This window comes from Thunnus thynnus, chromosome 24, assembly GCF_963924715.1.
Source record: "Thunnus thynnus chromosome 24, fThuThy2.1, whole genome shotgun sequence".
Classification (NCBI taxonomy): Eukaryota; Metazoa; Chordata; class Actinopteri; order Scombriformes; family Scombridae; genus Thunnus; species Thunnus thynnus.
The window spans coordinates 9,296,696-9,323,233 of NC_089540.1; the positions used below are offsets into that span (position 1 = coordinate 9,296,696).

Below are 26,538 nucleotides of genomic sequence, written 5' to 3' on the forward strand. Positions count from 1 at the left end.
TTGGGATGAAACCAGTGTGACCCAAATTGAAAACGACCACTACCTGGACTCCCTTGTGGCCCCTTAAAATGCAGTAATTTTTTTTCAAGCATCAAGCAAGACAAGACTAATTCACTGTCCATGTCTTTGCAACACAAGAGACACTGAACAGACAGTATATTCCCCCTTTTCATTGAGTTTCCCCAAATGAGTGAAACAGCGCCCCTCTGGGTTGTAACGGCTGTTGCGTGTCAGCCAGTGTAAGCGGTCAAAAAGAGTATTGCACCCTTACCGACGCTTACAGAAAGGTAAACCAGGTGAAAGTTAACAACCTTTGATTAAAAATGAGCCAAGTATCAAACATTTCGATGCGGGCATTGTCATGGCACGACGACAACTGTGAATGGACACGTCTCTGGAAGAAGAAACGGAACTGTGAAGCTTGAAACACTCTGGTAAGACGACAAACAATAGAAATTTAACTTAATTTAAACAGAAAACAAAGTTAAGCTAGCTTGTTTTCCACCAGCTCACCTGCCGTTTGACTGAAAGAGAGGACATGAAGGACGTCTGTCAACAAGCAAACAAAAAGACTGTCAACGCAACAAGTGCAGTGGGACATTCATTCACGAAACTTCATTTCTGTGAAAGACGAGAACATGGACTTCAAAAACGTGAGTCAAATACACCCTCTCTATCTTTGTGTCTGTATCTTTGTCTCTTCGCTCGCTTCGGTTTCTTTCCTGCTGGTTAAATGTCCCGCCGTGGCTCTCTGTGTGTGTTTAACTCTTTGCTGTGTTGTTGTTGATGGTTTGGAGCTTGTTGTTTATTGTTTGTCTGGACGCTGAAGCTGTTGTGTTGTTGTTTATGGTTTGGAGCTTGTTGTTTATTGTTTGTCTGGACGCTGAAGCTGTTGTGTTGTTGTTGCTGCTGTCTGTGGAGCCCGCCGAGGCTTTGAATAAGTTGTGTTTGCTGGTTGTTAAATCACATGTTGCTGCTGCTGCTTGTCTGTGATTTGTGTTTGTTTGGGGCCTGTGCAGAAGCTCTGCTGGTTGGTCCTGAAAATGTCTTCATTCATGACTTGTTTTCAAGCTGTGTTGTATACATTTTAATAACTTAAGTAACTTACTATAGTGTTGCAGGCCTTGAGGGATATTTTTTGCAGGTCAAGCATAAATGAGGGTGTGTAAGTCATGTGTTTGATACATGCATTGATACTGTACTTTATGATGTCAGCGTAAGGTATCCTAGTATAAGCTTTGTTGGTCTGTATATATTTTGTATGCTACAAGTAAATAAGAGAATTGTGCAATAGCTTACATATGATATGTCGATTGCGTCTTTTTAATGTGAACATAAATCTATAGTCTGGACGTTTTCTCAACCACTCCACTACTAAAATGAGCACTTCTAGTTTCAAGGTTCATTTATCAGACCCCTTTTAAAAAGAACAGCTGGCCCTAGACTGGCCCCTGTGGTTCAAATGGGGCCACTGAAAAGAAGAGAAGTATGGCTTGTTTCATGTTGTGCAGAGGCGAAATAGGCTGTGGGACACAGACTGAATCACACCGCTGACTGTCTCCTTTTTATAAGTGGAGAAACAAACTAATCTGATTAGCGTGCATCCCCCCTTTTTCAGTACTGAATGGAGTCCAAGTGCCAGTGGCAGGAAGCCAATGTTTTTCTACTGTTCTTCCAAGCAGCTATGAACTTATTTCTTTTTTCTCAACAATAACTAATATACGATTAGTGATTTTCAAGTGTTTGTGAACTACCACAGAGAAACAGTGTGTTCGTACTCTCTCGTACAGTCAGCACTTTCTCCTATCAAGCTCCCATCTCCTCTTTTTTTTTTCTTTTTTATATTTAGCTGCCTTTTTCTGCTCTATGACATCCACTCCAGCCCTCTGTACTCTCTTCCTCCTCCTCCACTCTCAACCAATCAGGTTGATTGATTTTATGCCTCTTCTTATCAAGCAGAACAGCCGTTGTCAATAAATGTCGCCTGCCCTCTCCCCCTGCTTTCACACAAACACACTCACACGTACGGCAGGGTGAACAGCAGAATTCAGTCGTCTTGCTTTTCAGACTTCTCTAGTCGTCCATAATTTCCTTCGGATCATATTGCCTTTATCACCAATCGAACACAACTGAGCAGTGGTGAGGTGTAGTGATTAGAGACTACATATCTGTCAATCAGTTGATCAATAACATGTAACAAGTGTTCATGGAAAGACACTGAATGTAGCATCTCATAAGAAATTCCTTGAGTTTGCTTAATCATGTGGAACAATTTTTAAATCAATAATTTGGAGAAATTGTCAGATTTGAAGAAAGTCTATCAAAAACATTGATCTATACGTTTAGCAAAGTGGCTTGATGTTGTCCAGAATCATCTTCATATTAATCACACACTGTGCAGCAGGTGTAGTTCTTCTTCTTCTTCTTTTTTTTAGCATAAACAGCATTTGCTTTAAATAATAATGTAAATAATCTCATGAGAGTTGAGTTGTCATGGCTGAATATTTAGCTAATTTCAACAACAACTCTCATGAGATTTCAGAGCGAGACTTCTCCTACAGCCAATCCAAACAGACTGGATCAAGCAGAAAAGTAAATTTAAAATGTTTTATTTCTCTGTATGGTCCTTCCCATAATGTTGTCAGACCACGATCTGAGCCTGTCGTACATTGACAGGGCGCTATTGCCCCGTTGGATTACGTTGCAGCCCATTTAGCAGCTGCCAGCTGTAGCACTCTTGCCCAATACTGGACTGTTTTGAAAAATTGTTGTCCCCATTAGCACACTGATGTCAGAAGGCTGTGATTGGTTGATCACAATGTTGATCCAGGACTGCAATGTGGATGTTGATCCAGGAACGCGTTCTACTTGGCTAAATCACGTTGTGCTTAGTCACTTAGACACAAAAAGATTGGAAAACAGTGTCCAGGTTGAAAAAAACCAGAAGTTTCCCTTTTAAATTATAATTGTTAAGATTTTCATGAACTCAAACCCCATTTTTACATTATTTGTGGTCAACATTTTTGCTGCAATAGCCATTTAATATATTCACATTTAGCACTTATCTCCCTATATAGTAGTTTTTATTGTTTGTGGTGGAGTTCATGCTGGATTTAGATTGCCTACCTAAGCATGAGGGATTCACAGGAAAACACATGCCTGTATGTGTCCAGTGCAACTTTGTCTCATTGATAACAGCCTCACTATTCACTGTTTCTTCTCTTTACACCATATCAGAGGTGTATTGATTTTATTGCTAATGCAAACAGAACATCCCTCTGCCGCAGCTTCACATTAAACGTGTTCTACTGGTGGAACATGGGGCGACTTTATTGTGAAGCAGCCACAGGAAATGCACTATGTTCGTCACTGTGGTTAGTGCTGACTGTGACCGTGTGCAGCATGAAATCAGATTGTGGTTGTATTTATTATTATTGACTGACTTCTTTATTGACATGTTGTGAGTTTGCTTGGTTGCGGTGTAAACAGATAAACCACCATACTGCTCTTCTGTTTTATTTCTGACAAAGTAGCTGCTCAAGGAGAATTGGCTTTAGTCTTAAACTGCACTTACGGTTACCATGGCAACACTGTCATAGCTAAATCAACCAGGACTGAAATCTAAAGGATTACAACTTTCTTCATTGTTGACCGTTAAATATATTAATCAATCTATGTTGCATTTGTCTCAGATGATATCAGTGTTAGTCATGACTTCTATTTGGTTCCATTAGCATTTTGCTAATCTACACACCCACCACCAGTGGCATCTTGTCTCACAAACTGTAGTTTTATAAAACAGATGAATGTGCCTGTAAACATGTGGAGGGAGAAAATACTCATTAACCATCTTACAGTAACTGTAACCAAGCCAGAAACTGGGAATGATTGACGTAACATTTAGAAAACCCTACGTCTGTTCATTGTGTTCTGCAGCTTCTGTTGTCATGTGGTTCAAGGATGTTTCCACTCCAGTTTCTGTTAAAATGATTATGCTGCTACCAAACTGTCTGCTACCAAGACCCCTTTAGTTTGTCGGTAAAAAAATATAAACAACAAGATGTGGCCACATGCTGAGATAATGTTTTAAATCACCAAATAAATCCAGTTGCTGAATTTCACCTGAAGCTCTGCACACTGTCATTCAAATGAGTTCAGATATTTTACTATTTGAAAATGTGCCAATTGTTTCCCCTGCCAGGGTCTTTTCCTCAATTTCACACAACCACAGACAGAAAGAAAACATCATTTAGGTTTTTTTGTGGATTGCATTCCTGGTGGTAGCTTTTCAAAAGGTAAAACTACATTTTCAAAAAAAAAAATTGACAAAGAAGAGTAGCATGCTGAGAGTAAACCACCAAGCTGCAGAAAAACAAACAAAAGAACGCACTTGTTTGTGAGTGTGTTGGTTTATAAATTTCAAATGATTTCAGTAGAAAACCAAGTCAACACGTTGTTACACACACTCATCAGGGATCACAAAGGTTTTTAGCTGTAATGTGACATCGGCTTTTAAGCACAACTGCTCAACAAACCTCATGCTAACCTTAGCTACAGTGTCACCACACAGTTGCTGTCAAACATACCAATGATAAATAGACCAAGACACATGAGACACACTGTATCTCTATCCATGAGTACTCTGTCAGTCTCACTCTGTGTGTTTAAGTGTAGCTGCTATCGATCTCATATAATTGCTCTAACCCGCCTCACTGTTCAAAGGCCAGAGCTGTCACAAGGCCTGCTGATGGATGTTTGTGTGTGTGTTCTGGATTAAAATAGCTCGTACTTTAGCTACTAATATAACACAATGTTCTCTGTTTTTATTTTTATTTAAGCCAAGTAATTATTTTATGAGTCAAATGTATTAAACATTTGCATAGGCAACAATACAATGTAATATTTTTATTGTGTCATTATCAGTATTAAAGGAAAGCCCTTTTGTTCGACATACCAAAATTAAGTGCCTTCATGCCTATGAAGTGCATACTTTAAATTCCAGTTTAGCTTAAAAAAATGTGATTCATTTCATTATCAATGAATCTGGACATTATTATTATTTGATTAATTTATTAATTCTTTTATCTATGAAATGTCACAAGAGTCCCAGCTGATGTCCTCTAATGTAGAGCTGCAACAATTAGTTGATTATTTGCCAACTAGTAAATTAATTACCCACTATTTTGATAATCGATTCATTGTTTTGAGTCATTTTGTAACATAAAAAGTCAAAATGCTCTGATTCCAGCTTCTCAAATGTGAACATTTTCTGGTTTAATTAGGCTTCTATGACAGTAAACTGAATATCTTTTGGAAACAGTGATCAACATTCTTTCACCTTACATTTTATAGACCAAACAAGTAATCCATTAATCGAGAAAACCAATAATGAAAATAATCGTTAGCTGCAGCCCTACTATAATGTCTTGTTTTGTCTGACCAACAGTCCAAGACCCGAATATATTTACCTCACAGTGACATAAAACAGAGGAAATGAATGAAAGTTACGCCTTTTTTCACAATTTTTGCTTAAACTATGGCATAAAAGATTATTCAGTTATCAAAACAGTTGAAAAATATTATGTCAATCAACTAATTGATGGTGTTTCAGCTTTAAGCGAAAGTCTAAAGCCCTGATAACAGATTATAGAGGCTGCAAAGTTCAGTTTTCAGCTGACAATACAAAAAGTGGAAAGAACAAAATTTTTACTCTTCGTAGAGCTTCACTAAAAATATAACTGTGCAGTAGTGTACACGACAGGAAAAGACTCATATGTTCATTAGTATCGAAAGGGTTCATTAGATCATTGTTTGATCTACTGATTACATTATGAGTTGTATTGTTCAACATTTTGGCCTACAGGTGGAGCAACAGGAAAGGTCTTGAGGTCATGAAATGATTAACAATCATACTCGGGTGACCATGCATATTCACAATTTTCACAGAAGTTGTCAAGATATCTTGCTCTGGACCAAAGTCTGTGATGCATGAAACAAGTTGGAAAATACAGAACATTCTCATATATCTATCTACTAAAGGAAGGAATCTCTGTCTGTATGTTTGTATGTATGTCCTTTGCGTATCTCTTGAACTGTTCATCTGATTGACTCCACACTTGGCGGGTGCATTGCTGGGGACCCAAGGGAGTGCAGTGTTGAATTTGGTGCAATTTGTACAGGTGATATATTTAATATGTATAAACTTTGAATAAACCAATGATCAGTGAGTCGCTCCACTCTGTTCAGGGGCAGGACGGAGCTTCAGGGCTCTGCTGACTGACTCCAGTACATCAGGGAGAGACCAGACACGAAGCGCGACACGAGTCAGAGAAAAGTGCTCTAAAAAGGGAAAAGTAGGCAGCGAAAACAGAGCTTTTAGTCAAGAATGGACACACCCCATGTCTTGACGGAAAATGCAGCGTTAGCAGCATGTTTAGCAGATCAGCAAGTGACTACACAGGTGGCGTTCAGGTACATTGTTGAGTGTAGGTCACCCGCGTTTTGGAAGCACTCAGAGCCCAATACACAATGACTCTACATGCGTAAAACGGAACAAATACTTACAAAGGCAGTTCAAAACCAGTTTGTCTCATATGCTGCAAGACTGTGGCAATTGTGAAGCACCACTACAGACAATACACAAATCTTTGGAGCAAACATACATAAATGAGAAAATGACATGTATTTACTAGTAGAGTACTATTAGAGTGTATTATTTCTATAATCTGTGTATAATAGAGGTAAGTTTCTTTCATGTGGTTGGTGTATAGACTTATTCACACCTCACATTGACTGTATTCATTTTTCTATGAGTTGAAGTAGCGGCCAGAGGCCAAACAGTCGGCATGTTTTGAATAGGCACTGCACTAGTTTACGTAGAGTGGGTTCTTTAGTAAAAGGTATTTCTGGTATTTCTTGACAAGAGAATTAGCGAAATTTCCCAACTCCTGAATACAGAAACAAGCAAGAGGCTCCTGAACCCAGACCTCATTCTTCAGTTTGGTTTATTGACAACATATCAGATTTGTAAGGGATAGAACAATAAGTCCTGGGCTAACTTCTTGTCCTTGGTGTTTACAGTCAAGCAGCCTTCATCATGACGGTGACAAACATTCAGTGTCTCACATAAAGAAATATTAGAGAGTAGTATCTTAAAAAAATGAGAATTCTTTTTACAACAAGTGTACATTTTTTCAGGCAGCAGACATGGAGATAAAGTATCAAAGGAGCCAAAGTACCGAAGGTCTTGGCAGGAACAGCACATTTGTCTGTCGTATCACACTGCAGCTGTGACGCCATTTCAAGGTATAAGGCCATTTATCTGGTCGTTCTCCATTTACTGAAGCATCATTGTCTGTTTTGGAAATGGTTTGTGGCATATGAAAGGACTTATGCACACATTAACTTTTTTTTGGACAGACCGTACCGTTTCTATTCTATGATATTCTGTTCTAAAGGCCGCGTTGTTTCCACGTTGTGAATACAAGGCTGGGTCAAGTCTAATTAGTGGGTGAAATTCATTCCCTGCCGTCGCTTCTTTCAGCAGGAGGCTTTCTGGTCTTCTGTGGGAATGGGGAGGCCCAGTTTATTTGTGCGTGTGTGTGAGAGAGACAGAGGGAGATCCCCTTTCCCCCCAGGGTTATATCATTACATGGATAATTAGGCCAGGTCGACCAGAGAAAGAAGAAAGCAAGAGAGCAATTCAGTGAATTCAAGAGGACCTCTGTCTGAATCATACTGGTTTTGAAAAACGTCTATTACACACACACACACCAGTCATCAGTTCATGCCTCTAGACTCACTGATACCAAAACTATCAGTCTGTTTAGTCACTCTTTGTCCACTTGTACAGTCGGACATTTTAAGTTGACCAATTTTGGCAAGTTTCAAGATACTCGATGTTATGAGTCATGATGTCTTATGTCAACACATGATAGATAACTAAGGTAACTACAAATCTACATTATTCATATACTTTCCATTTCTCAGTCATGTTCGTACGCAGATTTTATCTTAAACCTGCATTCACTGATTGTTTTGCCACTTGGGAGCAGTGGAAACAAGTTGTAAACACCGACAAATCATCGCCTTTTTAAGTTGATATATTGAACTTGTTAGCAAACAGTTGCTTATTTATGGAACATTACCATTCATTTGGAGTCATGTCTCCGTCCACCTGGTGAATATAAGTCCAATATTTACTATCTTCTAGTTCTGATTTTGTTCTCTATCAACTCCTGAGGGAAATATCTGGCTTTTTAGGTGCTAAATGTTCCACTATTTTCACCAGCTAGTTTACAGCTAACTATGTCTGTTTGCTGTTTGGTGCTGAGCAGGTAGTGCACAGTGGGTGTTTAGAGCTTTGTCTCTGAAAACAGCTGCCTGCTGTGGCTAAAAGTGATGCTATGAGAGCGCTGAGAGTGAACTGAAAGAGTAAAGTTGCAACCAGACAGCTAAACAATGAACTGAAACTCACCATAAAGCTCTGTAAAGAGAGGAGCTGCAGAGTTGCTTATAATTCTCTATAGATTAATCACTACGAGCCACATCTCTGACATTACACATTGTCATTTCATACATTCTTATTATTAAAAATATTGATTGTAGCCACTTTAACTTGCATGCACAAACAAATTAAGAGCTTTTTGTGGGATTTTTTGATGTTTTTGGCAAAATGTGTTCAAGTACTTAGAGTATAAACTTCGCAGTTTGTTGGTAACTTTATTCTTGACGAGAAACTGGTACGTGCAGATTCTTATTGTGATTTGTGGTGGATCTTTGGCCCAAAATAAACTAGACTGGTTTCTTATCGAGCATTAGATGAGAAGATTGATACCAATCTGGTTATGTTAGCATAAAGACTGGAAACAAGGGGAAACAGCTAGCCTGGCTCTGTCCAAAGGTAACACGATTCATCTAAAGCTCAGTAATTAACACACTATATCTCATTGGTTACCTGTTGTTTATGAACTGTTTCCTGAAGTCCTGTTGTCACCAGGTGCAAAATGTAAAAATTTTAACAGCCTATGTAGTGATGAAGAGCAAAGAGTGACTTGTGGCTTTTTTACTAGATAATATGTTCATGTGACTGAACCTAAAGAATTGTTCGTCTCCTCCAAATCTGAAAAGATGATGACCACATTTCATGGATGAGCCTTGAGAATGAGACAGCCTGTTGTGGTGTGTGTCGTCTTGACATTTGGACTTTGAAGACCTCGAGCTACAAAGTCACAAGTCGAACTCATAGGAGAAGAGCTTGAAGTAGGCTGTTTTCTGACATCAGAACATTAAGATTTAGATTTGAGAAGTAACTGTACTGCAGAGGACAGTTTTGTACTGCAAAAGCACCTAATTGATTGATAAATAACTTTTTTTAATTGCTTTTTAAAGGACTTCAAAGGGGAAGAAATGAATATCAGCAGAATCTTTATTCACAATAATCCAAGACAGTAACATAGAAATGTGTGAAGGAGCAAGGACGCACAACCAGAGAACAGAGGATCTTGATATCATTGTTTTTCCTGTCTGTTTACCAGTCTGGCTATCTTAGATAATATGTCACTAACCTTGCATGTAATCAATTGGTTTGGACTTATATTGTTCATCCTCCCTCCATTTAACCGGGTTCACTTGAAGACAAAGACCACACTGACTGAATTCAAACTCCTACACTCTCTCTCTCACACTCACACACACACACACATATACCATCTAACATGTTTACCTCTCTTCACAGTTCCTCGCTCACTGTTGAATTGATCCAATCTGAGCAGCCTTGGAAAACTGTATTCACTTTTGTTAGCATTCGTTCTCGTTTTCCTCCACTCTCTACCTCTCCAGCTCTGTTTTTTTTTTTTTTCTCTTCCAACCTTGGATGCTTCTCAAAGCCGCTTTTCTCAAGTGGAGCTGTTGACAATAGGACACGTCTGGGAACCTGTGGTACTTGGTAAAGTTTTCTAGCCTTCAGGGAGTTTTCAAGGATTGCAGAGTTGAATAGTGTGAACACAGGCTGAACTGATAATTAGAACCAATTGGTGTCATCCGCTTCTTTATCGCAGAGCTTCCTCTTTGACCACAGCACATAGTATGTTTACTTTTACCAAATGTATAGACATATAATGTAAGTTTAAAGTGACTACAATACAGGTGTGGGAAGTAATAAAGGCCTTAAATCATTTCATACAAGTTCCACGTCTTCCACCTTTTCCACTGTTGCACTGTAAGACTAAAGTTCAAATCAAGTTGATCACTAAATGTGTCATTTTATAATAATAATAATAATAATAATAATAATAATAATGTTTGAAGAAGGATTTTCTTTCTGTTTCTTGGGGTCTGTGTTTTTGCAAAGATATACTGTGTATGACATTTTGATAAAATTTTGATATTTAGGGCTACAACTAACAATTATTTCAATTTCATTTAATCGCACAATTATTTTCTCAATTAATCCGTTAATCATTTGGTTTATAAAATGTCAGAAAATGGTAAATGATGCCGGTTACAGTTTCCTAAAGCCTATGTTCATGTCTTCAAATAGCTTGTTGTGTCTGAACAACAGCCCATTACCACAAAAATAATCGATTGTCAATCATGTAAGGTAAGAAAAAAAGAAGAAATCCTCGCTATTGAAAATGTTTGATGTTTTTGCTTGAAAAATGACTTAAACTACTGTATCAATTAACAATAGTTGCTGACTCATTTTCTGTCAAGTAGCTAATTACCCAATAGATTAATTGTTTCAGCTCTAATGGTATTTATGATGTATCTCTACATATATATCGAGGCAGACTTTACTCTGCGTTAGTGGTGGAAAGTGGTTGAGTACTGTACTTGAATAAGTTTTAGTTTTAAACTCTCCACTTGTTTTTCTTCCGCCTCTTCCCTTCCTGTCCTCGTCATTCATCCAATCATTGATTGTTTCCAAACATAGACTCCTCTCTATCCTTGAGCAGAAGTGAGCATTTGTATTTTTTTTTTTTTTATTGCACTTCTCGCCTGCAAGGACAACTCAATGCGCTTAAACGGTAGAAAACAAAATAATCTCCCTCGTTCCTTTCCCTCCGCCACAACTCCCTCCTCTCCTCTCAGCAGTCATCTGATAGGGGATGAAAGTTGCCTCTTTGATTTGGCATTCAGTCAGGCTCACTGGCAAAGACACACACACACACACACGGGTTCTGATGGATAGGGCAGTATTATGAGGACAATAAAGGTGAATAATTACAGCTTTAAACTCAGGACATTAATACGGCCCCACGCCCTGCCCTACATATACAGGTTGTAAGATGAGTTTAAGAGCCATCCTTGAACCATTCTTCAAGCAATGTGCATTGTCTTGCTTTTGGCATAACTCCAATGAAAATGAAACATGAAAATCTTTAAGTTTCTGAAGGTAAACCAAATTTGTGTTTGGGTTTTCTGTATTTTTGAACATTTGAATGTGGTCAAATGTCTCTGTGACCTTGGTGTATTTGATTACATTTTCCAGGAACAAAATTACAATATCCACAATATTGCATGCAACATGTAACACAGATGTTGTTCATTCATCATTTTTCATTTTATACGGACATAGAAACAACTGAAAACTTTTGGATAGTGTTGACAAAAAGAGGATATAACAGATGAGAGAAAAGGTAGTTGTTGTAATCACTATGTGTTTGTACAGATCTATTGAATTGTGCCGCAACATTTTAGACTCATGAAAGATGAGAATATTTTATATCTGTTTAAATTCCAGTCTTGTCCAAAAAAGTAGTCTTGGTAGCAGACTAACTCTCTCCATTTACCAGAAAAGATCCCCCAACATAGTGGGACATGGTGGAATAAAAGTCCCACTCTTGTTCTTCTGGATTTTCTTTTCATTTTGATAAACATTGCATTGGTTTCTTGTATTTGGATAACACATTTACATGCACTGTAATCATCTGGTTACCGTAAAATTTGCATAATTGCATTATGTTGGACTCACAGTATAGAGGCCTCTTAGAGTCTGTTTCTCTTCTAGTTGGATTATGAATTGAATTATTTTGAATAAGAGGATGCATTGCTACGTGTAATGATCTTCCCTTCCATTCCAACACGCTGTTGTCACAGCAGTAGCCCATTTCTGCCTGTAGTGCATACACATGTGCAGCAATCCAGAAAAAGAGCTCTACTTTTTCTTTCTTACACTGTTGTTGTTGCCTATTTTCACTTCCTAAGTCCTCAAACTGAATACATAAGTCATTTATCAGTGTCGTACCTTCCAAAAAGACCCATCTGACCCTTTCAAATGTGACTTATTTGAGCTTTTAGCTAGGGGTTTGTGATATGACAATATTAGATCGTGAACGTTTAAATGTCTCCACAATCTGCCTTTACAGAGAGATTGTTAGTATCGTGCTACAGTGCACATTGTATCAGTTCAGCTCAGTGACAGAGTGCAGTCTGCTAGCAGGAGGCTAACGGGTAACAGTACCGACATGGCGAGCACCTCACACCACATCTCCAATCTGCTGGAGAAAATGACCTCCAGCAACAAGGATTTCAGGTAAAAACAAACTCAAAGCAGAGCAAACTATCTGCACGGTTCACATCAGGAGCCCAAACTATTTGTTTTTAATGGTAAATGCTGAGCATCGTCACGTCACCAGCTCACCAGTTAGATGCTTGGTAGTGTGTTTGTGAAATCTAGAGCATGTCTTGTAAGGAAGCTCACTTGTTGCACATCATGTTAAACTGACAGCTGGGCTGCAGGTAAACACCATCGTTTAGCGGTTAGCTCGCCTGCTAACTGGCAGCACTAACTTCTGTCATGTGGCAAGCCAGTGTGATGTCAGCTCAGGTGTACTGTGTTGGTGTCTTTTTTTTAATGGTGCACATCCTGCTAGTTATCCGAACCGACACACTAATGCCTCTACACAACATCAACTGTTTGCTTTTCAGCTGTGAAATTAGTTTGGTTGAACTGTTAGTTTGGTTTCTCACTGCAATATCCATTTAAAACAAGGCCAAACAGACTCACTACTTTTAGATGCAGCTTTTTTAACGTCATTTTATGAGAGTCTTTCATGGGTGTATGTTTTTATGTTGTTTGTGAGCCCCTAACCTAAGACAAATTTCTATCATTATGGGATAGACAATAAACTTTTTTGAATCTTGAATGTTGAGTACTTTCAGTAACTTGCAAAATAGTCTTAAAAACCAACATGAAAATAATTGTGATAAGATTGTGGATCGAGATCCTGCCTGAAAGAAATTGTGATATGATATTTTTGCCATATTGCCCACCCCTACTTTTAGTGATCTGCCACCCCCAGTGGTTACATTTTGGGAACTAAAGTTACTTGTTTAAGCTTTGGGAAAGATTGCCTTCATGGTTAGAATAAACATTGGACTGTTTGTAGGGGACAAGTTGGTAGGATGCAAACTACAGTTTCATACATACTTTTTGTGACATGAAAATTTCATTTTATTTCGGCCGTTGCAAAGTGAAAATCAGCAAATGTTTCAGTGACTAATGCTATCGTTTTTCGGCGGTTTTATCATCCCATCGACTTCTAGTCAACCTGAGCTCCTTGAAGTCAGAGCTTAGTAGTGTCGGTGGTTGATTCCACACACACACACATTGACTCACACACATACACACTCAGATCCCCAAGAGACTGAACTTGATCCCTGGCTCTACTGGCTCGTCAATCGCTTGTGGGATTGGCTTACGGATAATTGACAGTTGTTGGAGCCGATCCCAGTGGCAGGTAAAGAACGCTGGAGGAGCTCGACAGGTGAGAGCTTGAGTGGGTGTGTTTGTGTGGACAAGTGAGTCCTGGGTACAGTGCAGGGCTGTGTTATCTGATAACAGTCAAACCTAGAGGTTAAGAGTGTTTCTATGAATGAGTAGGAAACACTTTAATGTACGCTACAGTAATTTTGTTTTAAGAGCACCTGAAGTGTTTACAAAAAGCACCTTTTCTGAAACGACATTCTGGGGAATATGCTCATTGGTTTTCTTGCTGTGAGTTAGATGAGAGGGCGGATAGCACTCTAATGTCAATACAATAAATATGAAGCTAGAGCCAGGAGACGTTTAGCTCTGTCAATCAGTTATTTTCATGCCAGTCATGAGTGCAAGAAGTGAGATGAATAAACCAGAGAGAGTTGAACTTTGATGCTGTACTGGCCCAAAAAACATGAAAGCCTAAAAAAACTTTTTTTGGCAAATGTGCCTAATGAGCAGCTTTCATTGAAATAAATCTTGGAACAAAATATCCAAATCCATACGTCTGTGTCACCACGCTACATACATTGTTTCCTGTATTTTCCAAAAAAAGCCAAATATTATCTTGTTCCAGCTTCCTAAATAGAAATATTTATTGCTTTTCTTTGTAACAACAGCAACACCATTATTTTCATTAATGATTAATCTGGTGATTATTTTCTTGATAAACTGATTAGTTGTTTGGTCTTTAAAATGTCAGAAAATGGTGAAAAATGTTAAAGCCTAAGGTGACGTCCTCAGATGTCTTCTTTTGTCTTGACTCCTGTCCAACAACTACAACCCAAAGATATTCAGTTTTCTGTCATCGACCAAAGAAACAAGAAAATATTCATGTTTGAGAAGCTGAAAACAGAGAACTTGGGCATTATTAAAAAAAGAAACCCTCAAAACTATTAACCAGTCATAAAAATAGTTGCCAATTCATTTTCCGTCAATTAACTAATCCACTAATCGTTGTAGATAGAATATTTTTGTCAGACAATAATAAGACGTTGGAAGGTGACACCTTGAGCTTTTTTTTTTTTTTTTAACATTTCATAGACCAGATGATTAATCAATTAGTGGGGAAAATAATCAGATTAACCGATAATGAAAATAATCTTTAGTTGCAGCTTTATTGTGAATTTTCTCTTTTAAGATGCTTTTGGGAGACAGTCGTCAGAGCAGTAGGTGAAGTATTTATTTCTACTGATAGACTTAAAGTTGTGGGGGCTTTCTTTGTCATGCCAGCTTTCAGTGGCAGTACGGAGCGTTGCAGGTGTGACAGATAAATAGCTCTGCAGAAAACCATTTTGAGAGTGACAGAACAAGAAATGAGTGCAGTTCATAAACTTCTGATTTCTTTGCAAGAAACTACCTATTTAATGTGTGAGTGCTCCTTCTGCCACAACTTTGTATACAGTAAATCAGGGTCCAGACAAACCTGTGAGGGAAATATAAAACGGCTTATTTTTTGGAAATAAACCGTTCAGACATCTCAAAATCAAAGTATTCACACTACAAATAGTTCAAACTTCTAACATTGACAGAGGAAACAGCATCACATTGACGGGTGGAGAAGCAACATTAATCAGAAACACACAAAGATCTTTTCATTTACAGTTTACGACTAAATGTTTGGAAAAGTACATCAAGCACTTACCAGTCCCTCCAGAAATTTCCTGCAATTTCTCAGCATTAAATGTGCTACTAGGAAGGTTTTGACATCAATATATCATCGGAAATTTAATGTCCATACCTTGCGATGAGAATGAAAGACAATTGCAAGTCCATCATTGGCAGGCATTATGGCACAAATTAAGCCTTTGCAAATAAAATCGCTTCATCAACAAAAATAACTCCTCATATACAGTTAGCAAGACTCTTCAACCTTTTCTCTCATCATCAAACAAACCCCTATGACGGTGGACCGGAAAAAACAAAAATGGCAAAACAGGATGTGACAGGGTTTATGAGAAATGTGGCCTTATCATGGTTCTTTAAGTTCAGAAAATAAAAAAAAAAGATGAGAACTGAAATACTTCCAGCTATTTATGTGATATACAGTATGCTTATTATCATAGCAAGTGATTACATATGATGCTTTCTTCATTAGGTATTAGTTTAAAAAAAAGTCGTAATTTTTTTCCTTGACTTGCAATTTTCGCCAATTTTAGAATTTTTACTGGCAAAAAAAAAAAAAAAAAAATCACATAAAACTGGAGAAAAGCCACTACAAAATCAAGCATTTTTGATTGCCACACTCATAAAAAAAACTCTGCGTAATTCTGACTTTCTGAGGGACTGACTTTCAAGGCAATCTATTCCTTTTCAAAATCTTATATTATTTTCTCAAAGCCAACAAACCTGCAAGGTTGTTCAAACCCAGCAGGTCTTTACTGACCAACTCTTCATTATAACGGTTAATAACAAGGTTATGTAGAGTCTTTTATGCTCTATAGATTTGGAGGTCAGTGGAAATCTTGCAGATATTTACCTCTTTACCTCTTGAACGCACAACTTTCTATAGTCTTCCTTTTCTTTTCTGGTAAATTCCCTTAAACCACAGTGCTCATCATTGCTCATGTTTGACCTACAGTGGATGAAGACAGTTACTGGCCTCCTATGAAACACATGCAATCAGCAGCAGCTTTCTCTCACCGGTCAGTTAGGAATTTTACAGACGAGGAATGTAGCAACAGGAACATCATCCCACTTGCAAACACTGCCAGTTATGTTTGGATAGGGTGGAAGTGGGAATTGAACTGTCCCCTGTGCCCAATGTTAAGGGTTGATGTGGCTTATTCATGGTCTAAATATAGTTTAAATTGATTTCTTTTTATTAATTGTATTGTATGTAGTATTTCTGTCCTCCTTGAAATAAATGTTACTTTACTACCTCAAAAAGCTACAATTAGTAATTTAGAGGAGATAAGTTGCATCAGAGCTCTATGGTTATCTGAAAATAATGCATACCCTGCAGCCAAAAAAATCAGCTTGTATCCCCATCCTCAAGACCAGACCTGACTGAACCTGACTGGTAGTGTAATAGGTTAAAATGTCAAACCCTGTAGTAAACTCTGGGGAGAGCTGGGGAGTTTAATTGAGCAACGTTAGCCTGAATGGGTGAACTGATAAAAACTGTAGAAACATGTAGATGCAGGGCCAAAAATACACCATGTGCCATCACTACGTGTGTGCCAAAATCGAGAAAACCAAAAATCTGAACAACAGTCACCTCTGATATTGGAATACAAATGTACTATAGGTAACACTCCAATGTTGAATAAGGTCTTCAGCAAGGTATTTTAACTGAGAAGCTACAACTAAACATGTCAGTGCGGACTCTTGTTACTCTTCGGAGACTTTTTTTTTATTTTTATTGATTGTTAGAAAGCACAGTGAGACTCTCACCCATTTCTCTTTCTTTTTCTCAGTCTCTCCCTCCTCCCTCCTACTCTATTGCTCAGCTATCTTCAAAGCAGCAGCATACATTAGTGTCAGTGTGTGAATGTTCCCAACAGCGTCTTGAAGAAACACTCAATGTGTGTATGTGTGTGTGTGTGTGTGTGTGTGTGTATGTGAGATGCAGCATGGAGAAATTTTCTTAAGAGCTTCGGTACACATATTATCTCACCCCAAATACACAACTGGAAATGTGTTCATCAACAAAATCAGTGCTAAGTGTTGTTGTTTATGCTTTTCCTTGTGGGAATAACATTTGATTTTTCACCTCAGTAAACAATTAACAAGTAGGCTACATGTGTACTTATTTTAGGCTACAGCTACTTACTAATTAAATGGTTTAATCATAGAATATGATAAACTTGGTGGAGGAAACATCTATCTGCTTCACAGTGTGCCTCCAGTTCATCATTTATCTGCTTCTATTGGATCATTTTCTTGTGTTTTATCATATTTTTCAGATGTTTTGTGGTGGGCAAAAAGGCGCAGGTGACAGGTGTTTATTGCAGTCTGGACAAACCAGAAATCCTCAAAATGTGATTACAGTAAGCAATGTTTTATGCCATTCCTATCATGCCTAACAAACTGGCGCCAAGCCCACATCAGGGCTTCTGGCCATGTCAGCTCAGTGTAGAATACATGTGTGTATTTCAAAGTAATGGAAATTTGACGGTATAGCCTATATGGAGCTGTGGTTCTCAAAGCAAAACATCGGTAGTGAATATTCTGGTTAAATGGTTTTGATTTTGGTTGGTCATGGCTCCTCACAGAGCCCTCAAAGATACCTCTGGTGCGATTCACGAACAGCTAAAAAAGCAGCTTTTTGGCTATCGGTTGTAAACCAACTGGTTTCAGATGAGGAACCAGTGATGTCAGGGGCAGAGAGAGCATCCAAGGTGTTGGTATGAGAGGACATGGACAAAACCTGAAGCTAAAATAATTAAGCAGATCATCAGCCAGAAAAGATATCCATAAATATGGAAATCTGAAAAGAATCTTTTCAGCATTTTGGGACACTATCCGGTTTGCATTTTTTCAAGTCTGTCAATACTCTCACATGCCTGTATGTACATTGAAATAGTTTTTGGTGGCTGTAATCATTCCTCTTGTTCATACTGGCCTCTCTTTATGCAATTTTCTTGTAATTAAAAGGGGCTACAAAATCCACAGACCTTGTTCAGTGTAAAAAAAGCATTCTGAAGTTTGGCTGAAGCTAATATAAAGCTTCAGTAGTCTAAGTTACACAAAAAACGTGGGAATCTTTTTAAATTTGCAGTCTTTTTTAGTATCACATTCCCTCTCTTTTTTGTTCTGTCCCCCCTACTGCAGCTCACATAAACAGGAAATATGGTACTAAAAAGACTGTGAAAGATGTCCACTTGATTTATCTAACACAGACTTTGTGTCGCTCTGGATGGCAGGGACCAAATTTTATGTCAATTGTGGATTTTGTCCCCCATCTCTTACATAAGAGTCATGTCAGGAATGGATCTCTTGATAGCCATTATGGAGAGGAGAAATGATGAGACATAAATCTCAAAATAACTGCAATAAACATACATGCATGTGAGAATTGTATTTAGATAGACTTGAAAAATGCGAACCTAAAATTCATCAGTTACAACTAATCCTAGAATGTATTAAAACTTAAACAAAAGCACAGTACATATAATGCCAAGGTTATTGTTTTACAATACAGTTGTTTGTTGTGTTACATTTGGTTACATGTAAGAGTAAGCTCTACAGCACTTGCAGCAGAGCTGGTGCCAAATCAAGTTTGTTTAAAACTCCTAATATTGATTAAAATAGAGAACTTCCAACTCAAACTATTGTGTAAGTGTTTTCTTTAAGTATAAAGTTTCTGTGTACAGCCATCACTGTACAGCGGCTGCTACATGTAGAGGTTCTTTGTAGAAGTGTATGATTGTATAAACCTAAAGAAATATTTTTAGGCATTGTATAGAACTTGTGCTGCCCGTCGTTCACTTAAAGGTTGCCCTCCTCTATTCATCTTCCTCTAATCTTCCCTCTTTCCCTGTAGTTGTCCATCTCCCTCCGTCTCACCCCCCCCCCCCCCCCCCCCCCCCATCTCTCTCTTCTCCTCCTTCAGTGACAGTAAACTGCCCTCCCGCTGCGTGGCTCCTATTACAGCCTCCATCCTGATTCCCGTCTTTCTTCCGTCCTTTCCCTCCTTTTTATCCCCTTTTCTCTCTAACCATCAGTTGCTCAGCCTAAAAGCTAAAGGCCCTCTCCAGACGCTGGCTAAAAAGATACAAGAGGTCCAGAACAATCAGCGGCCAAAAAGAGGAAAGTGACGACGAGGTCAGGATGATCAAGGGGACGACAACAGCAGTGATGATGATGATGATGATGAGGATGATAGTAAAGGTGCAGGTGATCACGACGATGGCAGTGGTGATAACGGCAGAAAGAAACCGCTGATGATGATGATGTTTATCATGATAAATGCAGCAATAATATAAAGATGAGTGATTTAAGTAGCACTAAAGCAGATCTTTTTATAAGCCACATGTTCCTAATGAAAAAACATGGATTTGGAATTTAAAAAACTGGTGATATAAACTGATTTTGTTGCCATTTGTGTAACAAGTCCTCCTAAAATTTGGTCCTTGCCCTCCTGAACAACACATATAAGCATTTTCTGATGTTACACGACATCGCCGTTTCAAATATAAAATCATTTTCTGATCTTAGACCACTGTGGTTAAGATTCAAGCACAAAAACAAACTGGTTAGAGTTAAGGCAAGGTATGGTTTGGGCTGAAATAACCACTTTGTTAGGGGACCTTTGTTGTCATGGTTACAATAATAAACACTTGATGTAACAGCTATGAATGTCCACGGACCTGGTTAAAAGAAACCAACGTTTTCCATTGGTTTGAAATGGGAAAGGAACAGCAGTCCTTCTTTTTAGCCAGACAAACGCGTCCACATGTGATTCTGTGGAGAAATGTGAAATGTAAAAATCTGTCGTACAGTTAAATATACCAATAATTTAAAGATTATATTTCCATATGGACTATTTTAGGCAGCATGTGGACGTTTTTGTCTCTCTGGCAAATATCAAAACAGATACCCATCTAGTCCACTGTGTTTGGTTCTGTAGCTATATGCGAACCTCACCTGGCTGTAACATTTAGATTAGGTGGCTGTAAATGGTCCTGCCTAGAAATTTATTACGACAAAGCCATTCCTGTACAGACTTAGTTCATCATTCTTCTTGACATCTGAATTGGTCCTCTGTATAACTGCTCACCTTGGATTACGCCACCATGATTTCCACATCAAATTCTGTGTATTAGGAAATGATTGATGGTTAACACTCCCCGTTCATTTTGCGCTGACTGGAATTGGAAACTGGAATTTTGGCAAAGGAAGAAAAGCTTTCCACAGAGCTGCAGTCTGCCTGAACCATCACAAAGATAATGTGTCCTGGATGCCTTTGCTACTGTATCGGTGTGCTGAACTAAACCATATTATAACAGCACAGGATGCTTCCATTCTTTTTTTTTTAACCATGACTCTCTAATACAGCATCCTTGTATGTCTGATAGCGTCTCTTTCTAGGGATATTAATATTATCAAGGCAGCATTGAGAAGTTTGTAGCTAGTTTCTTCCAGCGTCTGCTTTCAGTTTGGATTCACAACAGCTGCAATAGATTTCAATAGAGACGTATCAAAATGTATCAGTGTTCATAGAAACTTCTCAAACCACTCTTGCAACATTATCTTCTTCTCTTGTATTGGTCCATAACCTTCGCTTTGCTAATTAATCACTTATTCAGCCACTTTGGTTATTATTTTCAATATTAATTCATCTGTTATTGTCTTGATTAATTGTTTAGTCTATAATATGTCAGATAGTATGAAAAATTCCCCTTGTAATTTTTCCACGGCCCAAGCTGATGTCTTCAAATGTCTTGTTTTTTTCTGACCAACAGCCCAAATCCCAACATTCAATAACAAATACTCAATTTACAATTATATTAATCACAGAAAAGCAGCAAATATTCACATTTAAGAAGCTGAAACCAGCAAATGTGTGGCATTTTTTCTTAAAGAATGACTGAAACAATTAAATGACTATTAAAATAGTTGCCAATTAATTTTCTGTCAATTAACTGACTAATGGTTGCAGCTTGACTTACTGTAGGTGAAGCTTTGGAGCTTTGAAGAGCGATAACGAGACATTAAAGTGTTTTAAGGAAAACCGACATTAAGTGTGTCAGTAAGGTGTTTCCAGGAGGGTTGAATTTAGAGCAACTGGACCTGTAGATTCTTGAGGATGTTTTAACTTCTTCAGACTGACTGGTGGGGAGTCCCAGGTTGAGGCAAAATGTTTTCAAGAATCTACAAGAAGTCCAGTTGCTCTTGACTCAACTGTTTTTGATACACCATGAACTGGATGACTGAGAATCTTTAGACACTCAGTAAGATGTTGTTCCTGTTTTGGAGCATCTACTTTTGTTATGTTTTTCCACTCATTTGTTCAGGTTTTTTTCTTGTAATTTGTTATCTGTCTGTTTTTACTGTGGAGAAACTCTGAGTGTTTGGAACAAACAAACAGCGGAGAAGCAGATCATACTGCAGGAGTTGTTCAAGAAGTCTTAATAAATGACGCAGGAGCAAGCTACAAACTTTACAAACACCACTCAAGCCCAAAGGAGGGGGATTTCATACTTGTAAGACTTTGGAGTATGTGTTTAAGTACAAACTGAAAACACTGAAACTGCATGAAACAGTAATGAGCATCACATTATGGTGCTGATGAACAATGAAAATTCTGCCTTTTCTCCACCTCTGTCGTTTCCTGTTTTCCTCCTCCAAAGACTTACCAGTATGATGTTGATTAACTATTGATTGTGATCTCGAGCAATATTTGATGTTTATAGTAACACACAGATCCGGTTCTCATTTTTAAGTGTATTAGTTGTTCGATCTCACCTACTTTGACAAATTTACCACATACCAGGCGTGTGCATGTGTGTGTTTGTATGCATGTGCATATCAAAGCGTATGCAGTAGAAATGTAAAATGTGTGGCATTGCTCTTCAGAGGGGGAAAAAAGTCAGAACTCTGTGAGGGAAAATTACTCTTAATTCTCCTCATCTCACACTCTGTGGGACTGGAAGACATCCTGCAGGGCTCATGTACACGCACGCACACACACACACACACACACAGCACAACACAACACACGACCAGGTCAAAGCCCCGAAGCTTCTGTGGCAACTTGGAGGGCCAGAATAATGACTTCCATAATGTCTTCCTACAGCGAAGGAGAGAGAGAGAGTTACTGAGGAAGAAGGTGAGGGAGAGAAGAGAGAGGGAGCACTTTCCTTTCCTTGGCTGTAGGAGTTCTATTGTCGCTCGCCCTGCGGGAGCTTTTAGTCCTCGGCTCCAACTTATCGGCTGTCCAACCATGTGGGGTGGGTGGCTGAGAGGGTCGCAGGAGCTGGGGGGCGATTGATACAGTAAAACGCCCTAGACTCGGAGGGCTCAGAGGCTTTTTTTTTTTTTTTTGAAGGGAGGGGGGTGTTGGCTTTGTGTGTGCCGAGAGGTCAAAGCTACAGTCGATCGCCTCCCTTCCTCTTTCTGCCTTTCTTTTCATCTCTTTTTTCTCTCTCTCCCATCGGCATGATTGATCTATTTTTCAGCTCTCTCACTGTCGCGTGTTGACTGAGGTTCAATATGTGATTTTTAATATCATAGGCACCTGTCAATTGAGCACTATGTTGACAAGACACAAACACATACCTCTTTAAGTTGCCGAAAATTAAATTATATAAATAATTTGCTGTTTTTATGGCATGCATATAATGAAGAGTGAGATGGGGCCTTTCAGTGCGAGACCAACAGAGAGCTGAAATACGTTCACCAATGTGTCTTTCTGTGTGTGTGTGTGTGTATGTGTGTTAACTTTATTAATCATTTTTTGGGGATATAAGTCTGTTCACACAATCACATGATGCTTTTGGCACCATAAATCTTTAAATATAAGTCACAAATGTATAGTTTCACTTTTAAATTGATTTCCTGAAACAGCTGGGCACTGTAGTGTTTAGCAAATGTTACTCAAACAGAAGTTAATAGTGCATATGTTGGGGACTATTTTTTCCGCTGTGGATCAATAATAGTGCTCAAGTGACTATTTACAACAGCAGGAAAGTTTATGTGGGATTGATTCATGCTGGCAAAAAAAAATGAACCAACAAACGTTTTCTGTTAATACTTTTGTTTGGTGTATATAGGGTCTGACTTGGTCCACACTGCTTCCTGAAAAATAGCTACAGCCACGCACTCTGAGTCTGACAATGAAAAAGCTCAAAATGGAAGCATAACCACCTCAAATGCTGTTATGAAGTCACTGAAGTACCTTGTGATAATGAGCAGCTGTATGCGCTCGCTGCTGAGATCATTCAGCAAACCTGTATATTTAACGCAACATGACTTAGCTGCTGGTGGTTCCAGCCCCCGTATTTACTGACCGCTCACGACACTTCCTGTACGTGCAGAACTGTTACCTGCATAACGAAGGTTTCAGGGTTTGCCATATTTGTTTTAATACTTGAGTCAGAAAGTAGACTCACTGCTTGTTTGCCTGTGGATATTATTTCTGGCTGCCAAGGAGTTTTGCAAGACTCAATGCGGCAGTTTGATCGATCGATTACCTGTAGTGTGTGTGTATGTGTGTGTGATAGTGTTAATATTTGTTCTGTGTATTGATTTAACACATTAATTGCTACTGCTACTGACATGATTCAACATACAAATTTGTTTTGTAGAGTTTTGTTTATTTACACAAGTAGAATCAACACAATATCAATAAAAAGGAAATTAAAATACTCTATGATTTCTCTATGAAGTGGTCTGCCTGATGTAGACGACAACTTAATGTTATGGAAGGAAAATGAGGCATAAGTTGTACCTACACAACCTGTTTGCATTCCCTGCGCTCCTGTGGCCTAAAAGGTGCATCGCACATAATTCTAGAAAATGCCCAAAACTCTAAAGTTGAATATATTTAAAAGTCTGGACCCGGTGTATAACAAAGCAACATAACACTTGAACTTTGTGGCACTACTAGGATTGATTCAAAATAAACTACATAAATAAACTCAACAGGTTTCATATCAAAGAATTGCTGTTTTTTGTTTTTTCATGGGATTTCTTAATAAAAAATTAAATGTATGTGTGTGTGTGTTGTGCTCTTTGCATACATTATATGCAGAGAAGTTGTGTGTTGCGTGTGTGTGTTGCATTTTAATGTGTGCGTGTGTTTGTGTGCGTGCGTGTGTGTGTGTGTGTGCGCACGCCTGATTAGATGATTATTTCTAGACGAGATAAGTGGGTGAAACAGAGACTCTGTTGACTGTTGTTCAGGTAATCAACACACACACACACACACACACACACACACACACACACACGCACACACACACAAGTCATGCCACGCCATGCCAGATTGCATTACCTGTCCCTTTTCATAGGCACATAATGAGATCATGGAAACCCTAAACGGATGGATGGATGGAAGGAGAAAGAAAGACAGAGCGCCATAGAGACATAGTGTGTGAGAGAGAGAGAGAGAGCAGAAATGACAAACAATTATGAAAGTTTTATATTACATTTATATTCTTGAATCCAGAAAAATAAAAGAGAAACAGGCACAATACCTATCAAACTGTAGAGCTAAACAAATATTTAAAATGTCTAAAAAAATATGTTTCCATCATTAATTTTGTCCTCATCTCTTCACTGATAGAATATTTTTTTCCTCTTTTTATATGTACCTTTTCTGTTTTATAATCATCATAATAACATAGAGAGAAAGTGAGTGATGGGTAAACAGAAAAGGAGAGAGATGGAGATAAACAGAGAGGGAAATCTGGCTGCCTGTCAGCTCGGTTCACTGTGTCAATTTGTCCAAACAGAGGAGGCTCAGGTTGCAGTGGAGGGTCAGGTAACAGGAGATCTAACAGACCACACCTATGCAACAGGTATTAGCCTTATCCCCTTGCTTCACATGCACACACTTGCATACATACTGACTGTATAGACACCGGCTGGTTTATCTGTTTCATGAAGCTCAATAGATTTTAAAGAAATCAATGAAAAGTGAGTTTTATCTCCATTAACCTCAACTGTGTACGTCAGAAAAATAAAAACAGTTTCCCTTTATTTTGTGCATTCCAGACAGTTCAAGATGTCAGATTGATATTTGTTTGGTTTTTCTCAAGTGCATTTATGCGACTCTTGATATATTGAATTAGACAAGCTGAATGGGTGATGACATACATTAGATTTAGTTTGAGATGGGAAGTTTGAGATTTGCCTGATAAATAACAATGACCTCAGCTTGATTCAAGTATCTGTCTCTGCTTTTCACTTATTTCTCAGCCACTCATCATAGTTGCACAGCCATTAGTCGGTATGTTACAGCAGGAAATATGGCCAATATTAGTTGAAATTAAAGAACAAATTTGCTGATCTACTATTGAAAGAATTTTTAGAATTTATTGTCAATTAATTGTTTGACTCTAAAAAGCCAAACGAATCACTAAAGCGATGGACACAATTCTTAGTGGACTTTCAGGTACCACTTTCTGATAAGTCAACCTTTATAGCTTTAAGTTAATAAATCATAAGTCATTAAGAAAAATAACTCCTCCAGCATCAAACTTGCTTTTTCCTTTTGACAATGTATAAAGCTTTAGTCAATTATTAATTAACCATAAAGAAAGTCTTGAATTAATGCTTATAAACTGTAAACGTTGCAATGGTGAAATTTTCTGTGCCCTGTAACATTGTGGCCCTTGATTTTCCTGTTTTACACACATATTCTACATGTTTTTGGCATTTTAAGGTTGCAAATGCACAGAAGGTCCAACCCCGAATAGTCTATAGCTTAATTTATAAAAATCTTGACAGAGCAGTTAAACACCTGACTGTCCGAGTTGAAAAGAAAAATCTCCATCGCTGCCGGAGCCCCCAATCTGAGCCTCATGTCGTCAGTTTGCAGTCATTGTAAACAGAATCACACTAGATAACATCACAGCAGGCTAACAAAGTTTTACAAAGGTAGTCTTGTCTCAAAGTCACCCAACTGCAAATCTAACTGTGATGTAAAGAAGGTGAAGAGTGATGGAAAAGTATTTAGTTTCTTTTAGCCGTGACCAGGATCTTTCCCAAACCTTCGCCATTGTTCCCTAACCACAAAGAGCTCTGACTGTCAGTACAGAGAGAGCTACAGACAGCAGCTTCAGTGTCAAATAAAAACAAAAGTATATCCGAAAAAAAGCATAAAAAAG

The 26,538-nt window shown here is 38.4% G+C and overlaps 1 long non-coding RNA gene across 4 annotated transcripts in view; it reads left to right on the forward strand.

The window, feature by feature from the left end:
• The first annotated feature begins 238 nt into the window (after positions 1-238).
• The window catches only part of LOC137176924 (uncharacterized), a 103,120-nt gene continuing 76,820 nt past the window's right edge, over positions 239-26,538 (forward strand). Inside the window, exons 1-2 of one of the 4 annotated variants that reach the window (XR_010925894.1) lie at positions 239-434; positions 509-653. This is a non-coding gene — a long non-coding RNA (uncharacterized lncRNA). The remainder of the gene's footprint in view (positions 435-508; positions 654-26,538) is intronic. The other 3 variants (XR_010925892.1, XR_010925893.1, XR_010925895.1) reach the window with 3 other exon arrangements.